Here is a 15,359-nt window from a genome sequence, read left to right as displayed (position 1 = left end):
CCGCGAGCGACGTGTGTATGTGTGTATGTGTGTGTGCTTTTGCGCAATATGATTAAAAGAAGCAGATTATTGTCGAAGAGAGAGAGAAAGAGAGAGAGAGAGGGTGGCGACGTGACGTTGAGAGAAGCTCGTATCGACTAGAATATAGACAGAACGATCACTTATCAGGCTTTATTAATTTTCTTGATGGAGACCGCTATGTATGACAGATTGTACGTCGCTAGAATAAAGTAGAATAATGGTGTACGTCGATTATGTATAGCGTCACGGATATCGCAACAGACAAACTGTTGAAAATGAAAGAGAAAGAGAGAAAGACTGTTCTTAGTATTTTACAGATACTGCGACTCTCTAAAATGTATATACATGTGTAATAACAATACATATGCAATACATTCAATCCATATTAGGAATTAAGTATTGCGTTATTGCAATAATAAAATGTGACAGTTTACTAAATCGTGAAAATTTATAGACAAATCTCTAAATGTGATAAAGAGGGGACGAATCTAAAAGAAACGTTAGAAGAGAAAAAAATTAAACGCAATCATTTTATCATTACGTCTTTTCATAATATAAATATTGTAGATACTTTTGTAGATAATACCTGCGGTTGAATATTCAAATTCGAACGTAAAGCTTGGATCTCTATAGTGTGCACATGAAATATACATATAGGGGAGATTCTTTCCTTTAACAAAGCACTTTTGCATTGCTTGCCTCGTACAACCAGTAAAAACTGTAGATAATACACGGGTAATCGCGCTGATACACTACGTATATTTTTTTTCCCGCAATCGTTTCGTGCGCAAATATCACGTTGGTACCCAGCGACGCTCTTGATTCCTAATCGAACGCGTTTGCGCTGCAAAGAGTCGTCGCGCCGCTGTTTACTTTATTTTACACGCGATTTGTGCGATACATTGTAAAACATTGCGAAAGTGCGGCAATGTAAAATGTGAACCTTTTTTTTTACCCGGAAAAAAATTCTTCATTTACGGACAAAATTTTATTACCTGGTTATGTATAATTACACACTATGTATAATTATATACAATTATGTATGTGAGATATCGTCTTAATCTCAATTAAATATAATTATATATAATTATAATCAGATATCGAATTCGAATTGATGTATGCAGGACTTTTTTTCCCGGATTAAATGAAGAAGATAAATGAAAAAGAGAGATATAATAGTAGGATTTGTTTCTGAAACCAACTTATCGCTTTTGTGAGCAAGAATAGCAGTTTTGAAGATTTTATAATTTTTTAAATTATAGTTGTTTCTTTGTGACAAAAAAGCTCCTCAAACGCGCTTCAAAAGAACCCGTTACAACAATATTCATTCAATTTTTCTATTGTCATTGTCTACGAAAGACAAACCCCAACACCGTTTCTCTTCACATATATACAACGACAGATGACAACAACATTGATTACCTCCTGATTCCTAATCAAGCTATAAAAAGTCGGCTCTGTTTATTCTGTTCCGTGGTGTATCGGTTCTTTCGTGTGTACCCAACCGCGTTCAAGGTATATCTGCCTAGCACCACGAACGATTATTTGTCATGTCATACAGTTGTGCACGCATTGTGCAAGACATACTTCGTCGATGGCGGACCGTATGTGCTCGGCGCGATCGGTATCGTTTCGCGAACGACGGCGAATGTGTTGTAGGCTTTTCTCTTCTTCTTCATTCTTTGGCTTCGATCACGCTTCCCATGTCCGGCAGTGGCGGAATAATGAAAATAAAGTGGCGGATAAGGAAGCGTGGACGAACGGGCCAATATCAATGAACGATCTTCAATGCGCCCTTCGGCGATGCTGAGAGATTCCGATAGATCAGCGAAGCTCGCGCAGAAGCGAAAACCGGCGGTAACAGGTGCGTCTGGCGAAGGATGAATTCCGGAGCAGCAGTAGCAAACGTCGTTCGAAGGAAAGCGAAAGAAAAAAATGAGAATGAAAGTCAGTAGAAAAAAGGAACAAAAAGTTGATTCCTCTTGTCAAAACAATTTATGTTTTTAGTGAATCGCATTTCGATGCTGCCGTGTGACTGTGCATTCGCGCGCGTACACCGTTGGCTCTATTGGTTGTGCATCAGCAGGTGCAGGCGGAGTGATGCGATGGGGTTAGCACGGTGCGTCGATGACGATCTGTAGCGTGCGCGAATCGTGGCTCCGTAACAACCTACATATGTATACACACACGTATATGTATATATATATTTTCTCATTTTTTTTTGTAACCAAAGAGTGACTTTTATGTCCATCTGTTGCCGGCACCGATGCGAGTTTATGAATCCTTACTACGTCAGCTTTCTTTTATGATAATCCTGATGAACAAATGACACGATATAAAATGGCGTGTATAACGGAAATAACGGCGATGCGCTAAACGACGCTCAGTTCGCGAGAAAAATTACGTTAAAAACTGGACCTTAATTAATTAACTACCGTTAAAACTTTACCTAACTTTAACTACTTTTAAAAATGTATATACAAAGTAACAAATGTAAAACAGAAAGTATTTCTACGGCTCACTAAAAGTGAGAAAGAGAGATGAGGAATTTTTAATGAATTCTTTATGTACAATTTTGGTACCTCAAAAGTACAAATATCTATCTGAAATTTCAGATAGATATTTGTATTTTTTTGATAAATTAAACGCTAATGTACAAAATATTGAAAGAAATTGCAAAATGAGATTTGCTTTACGATATTTTTAAAACTTAATGACACAGTGGATGAAGAAAGCAAAAGGGGAAAAATGTAACCCTCTCGCTCGAAGGATGCAGACCAAATGACGAGATAATTTGTGTTGAGACAATCACTGCTAAGAACGTATCGGTGTCAAGCCCGCATGAAATGTGGGCCTTTAGGGTCTTTGGCAAAGGGTTCCTTGACCGCGGTAGGAAGCTCGTGAAAGATCTGTATCGCCTCGGCTAAAAATATGGCGGACACAGGAGGGAACGCGAAGAACGCGCAAAGGAAGAAACAAAAAGGACAGAGATCGAAGTTAGAAGGAAGCGGAATACCGCGTGTCTTTCACCCCGAGTGCATCGAACGTAGAGCATTTTTGCGTGTTATATCTCGGCGGCGATTATTTCATCCTTGTGATTATAACGATCTTTTTTTCTGCTTTTCTGTACAACAGCTCATCAAAATTGTCAGCCGTGATGCCTTCGTTTATTCCGCTTTTTTTTTTTTTTTTTTACTAGAAATGTTCAACTTACAATTAGTGTGTTTGTCAACTATCGTGATTTAATTAATATTGCTTTCAAAATGTAATAATGTAATTATTATTGCTTGTATAATAATGAACGAACTTGAGATTTACTGACTGAAATTTGAAATAATAGAGTTTGTATCCTTTCTTTCTTTCTCTTTCTCTCTTCTGATTATTCGATACGTAAAAGCAGACTTTATCGATCGAAACATACACGCACGTTGATGAAGAAAAAATTCGATAAAATCGGAAAAAAATAACTATCCGTTTTTTAACTATCCGCAAGTCTCGTAAAAATCGATACAATTAGTCTACGAACGTCCTTTTGAGTTCATTGCGACTCAGAGTTCGCCGACCGGTGGCGTGGCGGGTTTCTTTTTTTTCTTTCTCTCTTTCTCTCTCTTTCTTCTATCTTTTTCTTTCTTTCTTTCTCTTCCGATTTTCTCCCTCACTTTACTCCTTGCCATGCTGTGCTTTGCGGAAGATCGGATTTGTCAGATACCCGAAAGGAGGAGGATGGGGAGGTAGAAAGGGAGTGAGTCTTAAGTGGAGGGCATCCGGCTGCCAAAGGGCCCCGAGGGCCTCGGCCGACTGGAGCAGCTGTTTTCGGGTGCGATGACATTTGCCGCCCCGCGCGCTCTGAGCCCGCAGCAACGGCAATGCAACGCGATGGGACCCGCAAAAACCGCAGAGAGCAAATCTCAATGGGGCACGTGCCCTTACGAGTCAATTCACTTGCAAAGATTATTCTTACGAATTTTTTTCTCGTGCTTACTTTCTTTCTTTCTCTCTCTCTCTCTCTCTCTCTCTCTCTCTGTCTACATATATATGTATATATATTTTTTTTATACATGTATACATGTTATTGTTGCATTCTTTAATACAAAATTCTGCACCAAAAAGAGGCAATAAATTTAGAGAAAAACCATCGTAAAAAGATTTTCGATAAAATTTCAAAAAACATGTTTTGTATCGGTAATATACTCTCCCTGTAAAACTATAAGAGTCATAATATCTATGAAGTAACGATTGATTGTGACTTCTTACCTCATTTATAATTTAACTCGACTCGAAAGAATTATTCCAAGAATTTTCTCGCATGCAAGAACATCGCCATCCTGTTTAGCGAGAGTTTTATACAATTTCCAAGTGCCTTCGTGCTCTATCACATATGTATGTACTTGCTGACCGATGGTTTTATGTACTTAGGTGTCGTGTTACGTGCTCATGCGCGAAAAGCTCTATATTTATTTTACAGCTTCGTACACAGCTCTTGTACGATCGCTTTAGCCAGATATAACTGGTGATCGTTAGTGTGCGACTCGAGTTATACTCTTCTCTCGGCTAATCAGCGATGACCCACTTTATTAAATGCTGTTAAATAATTTCTGTCAAATGTCGAGTAGTAAACTTTTGTTCTTTCTCTTTTTTTTTTATCCTTCATGAACGATCACGTATTTCCTTTTGATGTCTTTTTTTGTCGTTGATGAAAAGCGACGACTTTACACTCTTACAGCGATATTTCAAATCTTAATCGCTTACACAATGTAAGAGAAGCTTACTTTTATCGGTGGACACTGTCTCAACCGACCGGTAAATATATTGATTTTAAATTAAACAAGATTGTGGCATGGATTAGGACGGTGAGATCGCGCGCGCAAAGCCTCTGGCCAAGTAACCCAAACCTCAGCAGGTTTTTCAGGTGCAGGTGGTTTGCCAGCATGCGAACGTATGAATAGAAGACGAACGGGTGTATCCACTCATTGTGAACATGCAGGAAAGAGTGCGTGGCTTTGTATGCGTTTGCGAATACGGCATGGCGAGAAGTGACTTTTGTTTTTTTCTATTTTTGTATCGTTTTGTTTTACGCATCGCCAGAGAACACGTAGTGTGCGCTAGCGCGAATGATACACAGATTACAATATACATCGATTTTTCTCTTCTTTCATTCATTTGGCAGTACGTATAGTTTAACTGTGTGATAGATGATACAACTGATAAAAATAAGAGATAAAACGTTAGACATTTCGTTTAGAACAAAAACACCCTTAATTACACGCCACTTGATCTCCATTGTGGATCGTCACGATAATCTCCAGTCGATTATTAACACATGCCTAGAACCAATATCCCATGCATCTTCTTCCTCTCTTCGTGTATACCTCGTGCCTGAACGCTCATAGTTGAGGGCCCGAGGGCCAACTGCTGTAGCCCGGGTTGCACTTTCGACAGTGCGGACGGGAGCCACGCGCCGGGGCCTTATAGGCCTCACGAGGTAATTAATACCCCAGACGGGATGTAACCGATATCGTACGCCCCCGACAGTATATATATATATATATCTTCTCTCTTTTTCTCTTCCTCGCTTCTCTCCCAGGCCGATCCTTCTTATTTTTGTTGCCGATATTAGAGGCTGTTCTCCACGGAGGCCGTATGGGCCTCGTAATAATTGGCACGTGCAAAAAGGGGACGGGTCATCGTGCTAGCGCGCTGTGCTCTGCCTTTAAACTTCGATATTGGAATCAGTGATGCGCAAAATTAATCGATCGACGATTAATTATTCAACAGAGAGAGAGAGAGAGAGAGGTGTGGCAGCGGATTACACGCGCTCTGCAAAATAATCACTCAACGCGCAATTTGTTCAATCACTTGTGCGTGTGCGTTATATGTTAATAAAAACAAACTTTATTTTTGTAATACAACAAGCGCGAAAATTATCAATAAGTGTTTAAATCGAGACAAGAAAATTTATATTAAAAGTTTATAAAAAAGGTATGTACGTTAACACATACGTGTAATTTCAGTTAACATATTTACAAGGTTTAATATGTGTGTGTAGTGGTTTGCGTAAACAAGTATTTTAAAACAAATTGTTAATAAATAGTTCAGTAAATATTCTAATTTCATTCGTTGAATGTGTGTTTTAATTTGCAAATCTAATTAACGCAGAAGAGCGTCAATAAATCGAATTAAGAGATTAGCCATTGATAAATCAAAATTTACGAACGATTTAAGTATCGATATTGAATACCGATAAACCGGAAATTCTGTAATTAAATCGTTATTAGTGCATTAGTTATGTGTCTTTTAAATGCATAACGTTTTATTATCGAAGAGCGATGTATCTGTCTGACACATCCCTTCAAAAAAAAAAAAAAAGTAAATTGAGAACCGCTGTTACGCACAGCCACGAAAACGAGGAGGAGAACTTAAGACTCGAAAGACGCTGAGAGGGGATTATTAAACGGTGGTAATGGCGGTAATAAACACAATTACAATAATCCCGATGCTCATAAGGCTGACCTCAACAGCAGAGGTATCTATAAAGTGATTTAACGCGTCTTTTGACAGACATAATGGCTTCATTAGACCGAGTTGCAAGTGCCGGTTTTAAATATTGTGCAGGGAGAATACTACTTGTTAATAATGTAATTTTTACTTGCGATTTGTAGCTGTAAATATGTTGCAAACGTTAATCTGGAGACTTAAACGTAACGGTGCCAATTACTAACTGTATTTATTTATCTTTACTAAAATATATCAAAAATCTTTTATTCACAGCATTGCATTGTGATTGCGATGTACAAATAAGCGGGCAAGAAGCTTTTTTTATCTAACGGACAATAAAACCACTTTATTGCGCAGCCGATAGCCAATCAAATATTATAATTCGGTTGTGGCCCAAGGTGCAAACGCATAACTTAATGCAAACAAGACCTTTGAGGATCGGGCCAGCAGCCACTTCAAAAGTCACTGTTCACGCCTGTCATAATATTTTATGTACGAATAGGCCCGTTTGAGCCCGGAGGGGTTGCCTTTTGTGTCGCCACGTTGCCGTAATTTATGCCCTTTTAAATAGGACGAAATTACGGTGAGGTTGGCTAACCATCGAAAAAATCCAAAAAAAAAAAAAATAGTTGAGAACACATTTATCTCCCCCTGTGTCTGTTCTTTTCGCCTTCGGAAACTTGTCGCGAGTGTAAATCATACGTGACATTCCTTTTGTAGGGTGGAAGCGATCGACTGAGAATTAGGACGAGAATTATGCAGTTAAGCGTATGTATGTAGGGAACGTTCCCGAAATCTTTGGTCAAAACTCAACTTCCCCCTCTTTCGAGCAAAAGATTTTTTCCTTAGAAAATAGAAGAGACAACAAAAGATGTGTTTCAGATAAATATGCTACAGACGTTGATAAACATATTTTTTGATAGACATAGAATCGATAATAAGTGCGCTATAATTTGAGCGGTGCTTGTTGCACAACGTGTCGAGTACAAAAGATGGATTAATATCTGGCAAAGTATTGACTTTTTGATTTTAACATACTCTAGTACTTTTATACGCCAAATAATGAGAAAATCGATTTACGTTAAAAACAAGTATCTAATCTCATTTAAAAAAATGAAGATGCATCTTGCAGATTTATCGTTTGAGAAAAAAATAAGCACAGAATAGATCATACTAAATAGTGCAAGATTTTCTTGTACCTTTTTTTTTATCTTGATTTAAAAAAGAGTCTTAATCCAGTTACTAGAATTGCCTTCTATATGTACGTACGTCTCTCTTCTAAGTGTGTCTGTGTGTGTGTGTGCTGATTTTTTATTGTAATAACGTAAGATTAATGCGATGGCAGAAATCGGAGCAAAACAGCAGCGCGCAGTGGATACTGCGGTAGGTAATGAAGGTAATAAATGAGGGAAGTCGAAGTAAGGAAAGAGCAGGTGTGAGCGCGTGCCTCGTGATAAGGCGAATCCTTAAGAAGCTCTTCCTGCAAGGAAAAAAACGTGCATACAGACGACGTGTGCGCTTCTTATACGCGTTAGGTCGGCATGAGTTTTGTCTTACAAGCACGTTGATTAATTCTTTACGCGCATGCCGAAAGATTTCTCTGTTCCGAAAATAAATCCACATATTGATATATATCTGTGATGAAAAAATAAAATTTAAATTTGCGCGATATTTTTGCGTAATACCGACGATATGCCGAGATTCTTTTTTACGTCTCTGTATCGTAACGTTACAGAATTACAAGCAATTACGAAACACAATGTAAAATTAAAAAACGAAAAGGATTAGATTTCGATCTTGATCGCAGATGATTGCCGAAGTGCGGTAATTTTTTTCGAGTAAGATTTTCTATTGCTGTGCGCGCGCGGTTTGTGGCTGAGTGCGCGAGCGCACGGCAACGATTGCACGCTATCGCTATAAAATCTTGCCTGCGCGCCCGTTATTACCCTCGCGCGAATTACGGAAAACAATAAATACCCGAGCCGAGGCGTACAGAAGCTCGAGCATCTATAATCACCCACGGCTAATTCTTCCGATATTCGTGGAACGTGGCGGGCAAGGGCGTGATTAGGGAAACACATCGTCCGTTACCGGTCGTCAATTCGCCGCGTTCAAGAGCCGTAAGATGGTCTGCCGAGAAATGCATAAACCTTGGTTATGACCATGAACAAGTTTGCCTAGTATGGGCATGCCTCGCCTCACGGTGAAAACCGCGAATTTCGCCGCATCAGCCCCTTTGTGATAATTATAAAAATTATCAGATTCCGTGAACTCTGCCGGAGCGCGTTAGAGTTAAAGCGCGCGAGATGAAAAGTTAAAAAGAAAAACCGAAAGATCAATAATTTCTCATCTCGTTAATTTGAATTCCCGACACAATGGCACAATTCTGAGATCATCGAATTTTGCAGATTTGGAACAAACAAATCTGCAAATATTATTTTATTTATTAACAATCTGATAAATATACGAGTGGAAATATACAGTTTGTTTTAGAAGTTGGAAATCCTTAAATGGTCTTTGATTGACGAAACGTGAACGAACGGAGACACGCACATGAAAGTAAAAAAAGTAAGAAGAGAACAAAACAAATAAAAAAAAAAAAAAGATAGTGTTTGATGGAAATTTATATTGCGAGACAGAGCGAACAAGAGCAGAATAATTTCCCGTATAAGTATATATGCGTGTCACACACATTTTAATTATCAACATAGGGACGCGTAAGTCCCGGTTAATTACTGTTCTCTTTAAATTACGAACGGCAGGTGAACGGCGGCAGACGTGCTTCACAGTGGCCGTTTTCTCAAGATTTAGAAACCGTCATGGAGCAGGTTCATTAACGTTTATGCGAACGGTAGCGCGCTATAAATTATACTACTGCGTTCTTTGCAGTTAAGAGAGTTATAAGAGAGTTCGTGGAAAACACGTAAATACAAATGGACTTGGAAACTTTCAGCAGATGTGTATAAATAAATACATGATTTGCATCTGATGTGTCACATTCAATTTACATGTCTACAGGATCATATTGTTTTAACATTGATAACAAAAAATAAACGCGTTTGTTTGTTTTTTTTATTATATCAAAACTTGCATATGTACATATGTTTATATAAAAAGGATAAAATTTATGCCCATAATATATTATTTTACAAATTCGTTTATGTTTTATAATATTATTTTAAAATTTAAATTGTCTCGATTATGTATTCAGTGTAGTAGATCTCAAAAGAACGACGAAAAAAAAGAGGAAATGAGATTCGGGTTAGTTGGAGCGATTTTCTCGGAATGATTTATTATAGTTGCAAGAGTTAATACCGCGTCGTTGGATTTGTGACGCCATTAACAATGTACATACAAAAACGACGATCCTTTTGTATTTTACTGGGCGATTGTGAATCAAATCTTCTTATTTGAACGCGAGGCAGTTTTTATCGACTGTTTCTTTACAATCGGCATAGCAGTGTTGTGTGCATTTCGAGAAGAGCTTTTCTTATGCTAAATAAAAGACTGATTATACAATCAGTTAGTCGACTAGATCATTAGATAACCATTTTAGACACGTGAAGTGCCATTGAGGTCGTCGCAAGTCGATTTCAGTAAATGCCGAAGTTATCGGTTACGATCGCACGCGTTCTCACTTGTTTAACTTTTTTAATAATCTCGAAATATTCTTGGCTTCCCATTTTATTTAGTTTACGTTTAAACGCGCTTTTGCCGATAGTTTATTGCATTAGCACTTTAAATATATAATATTTTTTTGTTTTTTAATAATTCTTGATGAAATATTTAGATTTTCACAAGTTTTTTCAGTCCTCCCGGGTTTATTCTGTCCATAAACGAAGATGTCACACATCTCGCAATAATTGACAAATAAAATTTGCGAACAACAAAAAATTCCAATCGATCTATCTATCCGAGTGTCACTGACTTGACGATATTAAGTTTATATTGTCAATCCAATTGAAAATAGAATAAAAGAAATACGCATCGCAAATACATCGATATTACAACGCGCGATTTGCTGCACAGAAATACAATTTTCTATAAGTTTCTCCAATCGATAGATGTTAATAACTAATTGCATTGAGCGCAACACATGCTATGAATAATGTCGTAACAAAACGAAAGATATACCTATATCTAATAATGAAAGCAGCGTCTCCAGGGACACTCTGATGCGGCAGAAAGAGAAATTCCATTATTTGTTGTAATAACAGATCGCGAAGCACGACGCGGTTCTGTGTGTTCTCTCGTGAGAGATGAATTTAATCGTTCGCGCATAACCGTAATCGCACATTGCGTTATACTTTTTAAAGCCCGACGGGACATTTATGCTCGTGGGATGCGTTTTTATCGTCGAAAGATATCTCGATTGTTTGTGTCGTGACACGTCGCATTGTTTATTAAGTTGTTGTTTCTTGCAACATCGAAATTACGTAATATAATATTGCAAAAGTTTATTATAAAGCACATTATATGTTTAATGTGTATGAAATGTATAATATATATTTTTTTTAGCATATTTGCAACTAAAATTAATGTAAGCACATCAGCTTAATGCGATAAATTCATTAAGAGCAACAGAAGAAGCGTGTGCTTTAGACTATATTTGTTGCCATTAAGAAAACACAAGGTAAATGTATTCGATTTACGGTCTTTTCCACTGAAATCGATCGAAACATGAATGAAACACGCAAGACACCCGCAGTCTGTCGCAGAATTATGGAATTAATACCAATGAAATATTTACAAGTGCTTCGTGATCGTGCCTCGAATTGGGGTTCGACCCTTAAAAACCTCGTCTTCATAAATAAATGGCTTGATTTTTCACCTCCTCGCACGTATATACGTACGTATATACGGTCTGAGGACCTTCGATCTCACAAAACTAACACACACGTAATAATTATCATCTACTGACTTACGCAAATATAATTAGGTATGTACACGATGCTAATCGTATCACAATATTTACATTACGATGTTGTGGTTTGGCTTGCTATATGTTTGTAGTTATATCAAATATAGAATCCACAATTTATATATTACGCGCGCGTATAGATGCAAAAATCGAGTATAATTTATATATTTAAAACCTAAATAAAAAATAAATTGTTTAAATTATTATAAACAAAAAAAGTCATTGAACAAGTTGGATTACCAACAACAAAGAGTCAAATGGTAGCAGTGTGATGGAACGAGAGATGCGCTTTAAAGCACACAACGCGTGTACACGAATGTGCAGATCCATGACGCAAATGGCAATAAATCAAGCTTCTGAAATAATAGCAGCGTCGGTAAAAATTTATTATTTATACACTTGATAACACGTAGGTGTATTTACGTACATTGGCATTATTAAAAAGAAACTATTGGATCGTGACGTCTACGAACTATACGAATCATGAATAATGATGTATGGAAATTCGCATAATTTTGCGAATTTTACATGTTCTCGGCTTTCGCAAACTTTTAACAAGTCTGTATACATGAGGCGAGCGTACGTTTTATTATCGTCATAAACGATATTCTTGCTCGCAAATTATTAATGCAAATGTCCTTATTACCATACGTATATAGATTTGGAAATCAGCACTCCTCGCAATCTGAAGGCATGAATAATAATGAAAAAAAGGGGGGCAATTGCGCTACTCTCATTTCTACTCCTAAGACCGTTAGTTTTTTGCCTTTTGTGATATTTTGTTACTCTGATATTTATACATTTCTCTTGCGGCAAGTAAGAAATATCAGGATTCAGATTTTTTAAAATAAAAATTTGTTTTTTGACAAATAGGTGACTGGTTTTAAATTCAATTCGATAAAAAACAAAAATAAAAACTAATTAATAAGCAAATTGAAAGCAATATCTGTGATAACGCGAGGTTAAAAGTTTAGTAATCAGTCCACGATTAACAGTTAATCCGTTAAGTTCTTTTTGTTTGCGAGAGGTAATCTTGGCGGAAGTATGTATTACGAATCGGGAAGTAACTTAACCAGACTATGCAAAATGTGCTGATAATTCGAGCGGAAAGTGCTCAGGCGATGATGCGTAGGGAAACTGGGATCATTTTCAAATGTCTGCGCTATGGGACGAGTTTATTGCTCATCCATAATTAGCGGTAATAAAACCAGAGATCTGGAAAGGAGAACGCGCGCGAGGTATATCGGCCGACAATGAAACACGATCTTAAACACGGTAAAAAGCATATTCGTTACACCGGACGTGTGACATTCTTCAAAGTTCAGTCTCATTCAAACGGATATTTTTAAGTAAAAAGTAATTTTTTTTAATTAACAAAATATCCAAAAAATCACGACAATTACGAACCAGAAAAATTAAAAAATTACGAATCAAATAGAAGACAGAAGGACAAAATAAAGCGTAATATTGAACAGAAAAGAGGCACTATTAAATGTTTGCTGAAAAATAAAACATCAGGAAGTAAAAGTGTTAAATATCGCGAATATGATAAAACGAGAAGGAATATAAAAAAAGAACGAAGAAAGAAAAATAAAAACTCATTGTTTAGTGCGACGTTATACAACGCGCTTCTGTCAAACTTGCTCGCGCGTCGAACTCACGCAGGTGAATCAACAAGAAAGGATTAGTTCCAAGGATCCTTTGCGATAAAACCGAAGGATTTTATCGTTTCGATCGTATAAATTGCCGCATTCCGATAGAAATCGGGTTCCGATTATCTCTCTCCCCGTACGTTATCGCGCAAAATCGCGGCTCGCCTTCGCGTCCGCGGGATCGCGAATTGCAAATTGACCAATTACGAGCGCAACGTGCACGTCGACACATCGTCGTGTCGTGCATGTACGTTTTTATATCATTCTTTGAATTTGAACTTTTTTTCACTCTCATATAGAACTTTGTTCGTTTTACGTGATCAAAAATTGCTATTGAAAATTTTCATCTTCTCCGTTGCAAATTGTTTGCGAGCGAGGCGTAACAGAAACAAAGAATTGTAATAATATCAATAAAAAAACACCGCGGAGATTCTTCTTGCAATGTGCATTAGTTAAAGAGCTAAGTACAGTAAGAAAGAATGTGTGAGCGTGTATAGGAAGTAATGAAAGGATGTTAATATCAAGATACACACAATTTATAAGAAAAACAATTTATTTAATCAATATCTTCTTTAGTAATAATATAATATATTTTTGGTTTTTATTCCGATTAACACAAAAGTCGCTCTTACTTGAGCTCGCAGTACTTCTCTTATCACTATTGCGTTCTTTCTTTCTTTTTCGCTCTCTCTCTCTTTCTCTCTCATTCTTTTATTCAACACACACGCACACACAGAAATGCTCTTGTATAGACACACTTATACAAATATCTTGAAAGATATTTACTTATCGAGATTTATTGAGACAGTTTCCTAAACATAAATTTATATATAATCTTNTATATATATATATATATACATATATATATATATATATGTATAGCTCGCGCACAAAATTGCTCGGCGCACGAATTTTGTATAACAGAGCCTTCCAACTGATTACGTGACTGCATAGAAATCTTATGGCGCAAACCGCACGCCGTGGTGCGCGAGTTGGAAGGCTTTGTTGTATAAGACACATGTAGCGCTATAATATTTGTTACTCTCGGGAGAATAATGTCTTTTTTTTTTCGATTCAGCTCCGTCGATCTTCGATTGCGAACAAATCATTGCCAACGACGCGTCGTCGTTATCGGACGGTTAATTTAAATATATACGCTTAATCATCGCACATAATTTATTATCTTACTAGCTAATTCTAATGGTATGTTACAATCTGTATGTATGTATGTACGAAGGACCCGGAATCCATGGTAAATTGTCGAGCTTTCACGATCTATCTTGTCGTTATTCATTTTAGTCGCATCAACTCGTTTTTATATCGCAAAGTTTTTAAGATCGGGAAAACCCGATTAAGTACCATTCGATCAGGTCCGATTTACGTTATCTTTGGTCCTCTAGCCGCTATGATTTGTTGGCCGGATATGCGAATTTTACATACGAGATTTTCTCACGAATCGCCTACCAGCGACTTCTTCGTCGTATTTTATTCACATATACAGGGACGGATACTCGTTTCTTTGGGGCGTTTTGTGAAACAAAAAAAAAAACATAAAAAACTGTATTTACATAAAGCTCTTTCACGCGAATGTAAAACTCTCTCTTACATTTAAGAGAATGCTAAACCGTCAAAATTTGATTTGCCGCTATCACTGTCCGGAAGGTAGCGCCTTCTAGTCGGATTGAAACGGAGGATAGATGTGTCTCTCTCTCTCCTTGTTTTTCGTTTGTCATCCGTCTTCTTTTTAGAATGAAACAGACTCGCTGTTTTACGCATTAGATTATATAACTTTGGTGCTTCTGCTAAAACTATACTAATTCTAATTTTCTACTCCTATTTCTTAGAAGCTTCAAAGTCTTTTTCTGAAACGTTCAAAATATTCATCTATGTCTGTAAAATGGAAAACTATAAACTTTCCGTTTGAATCATCTACCAATTTTGTATAGGAAGTGAAAATGTAGTAACCTCAGTAACGGTCCATAAACTTTTTGTCGTTTTTCTTGTATTTTTCTTAAGTTTTCCAATTTTTTAGCAAATTGTCTTTCATTCTAGAGAAGCGTTTTTCATTCCGATCAATAACTGCAAAATGAGAAGTAAACTACGAAAATGTGATAAAACGGTACGGTTCAGCATCCTCTTAAGTTTTACTCGCGATCTTCGGATTGTAACATCGATTGTATTCTTCGGTGCAGAAAAAAATACAGCGTGCTTGTATGCGTGCTACACATCTTTCTTTCTCCCGCGTTCGAAATCATCACTTTCGATTTTCC

The sequence above is a fragment of the Pseudomyrmex gracilis genome, unplaced genomic scaffold, assembly GCF_002006095.1.
Source record: "Pseudomyrmex gracilis isolate BER0280 unplaced genomic scaffold, ASM200609v1 scaffold_99, whole genome shotgun sequence".
In the NCBI taxonomy this organism is placed as follows: Eukaryota; Metazoa; Arthropoda; class Insecta; order Hymenoptera; family Formicidae; genus Pseudomyrmex; species Pseudomyrmex gracilis.
The sequence above is the reverse complement of the archived record's forward strand: the minus strand, read 5'-3'. Positions refer to the sequence as shown.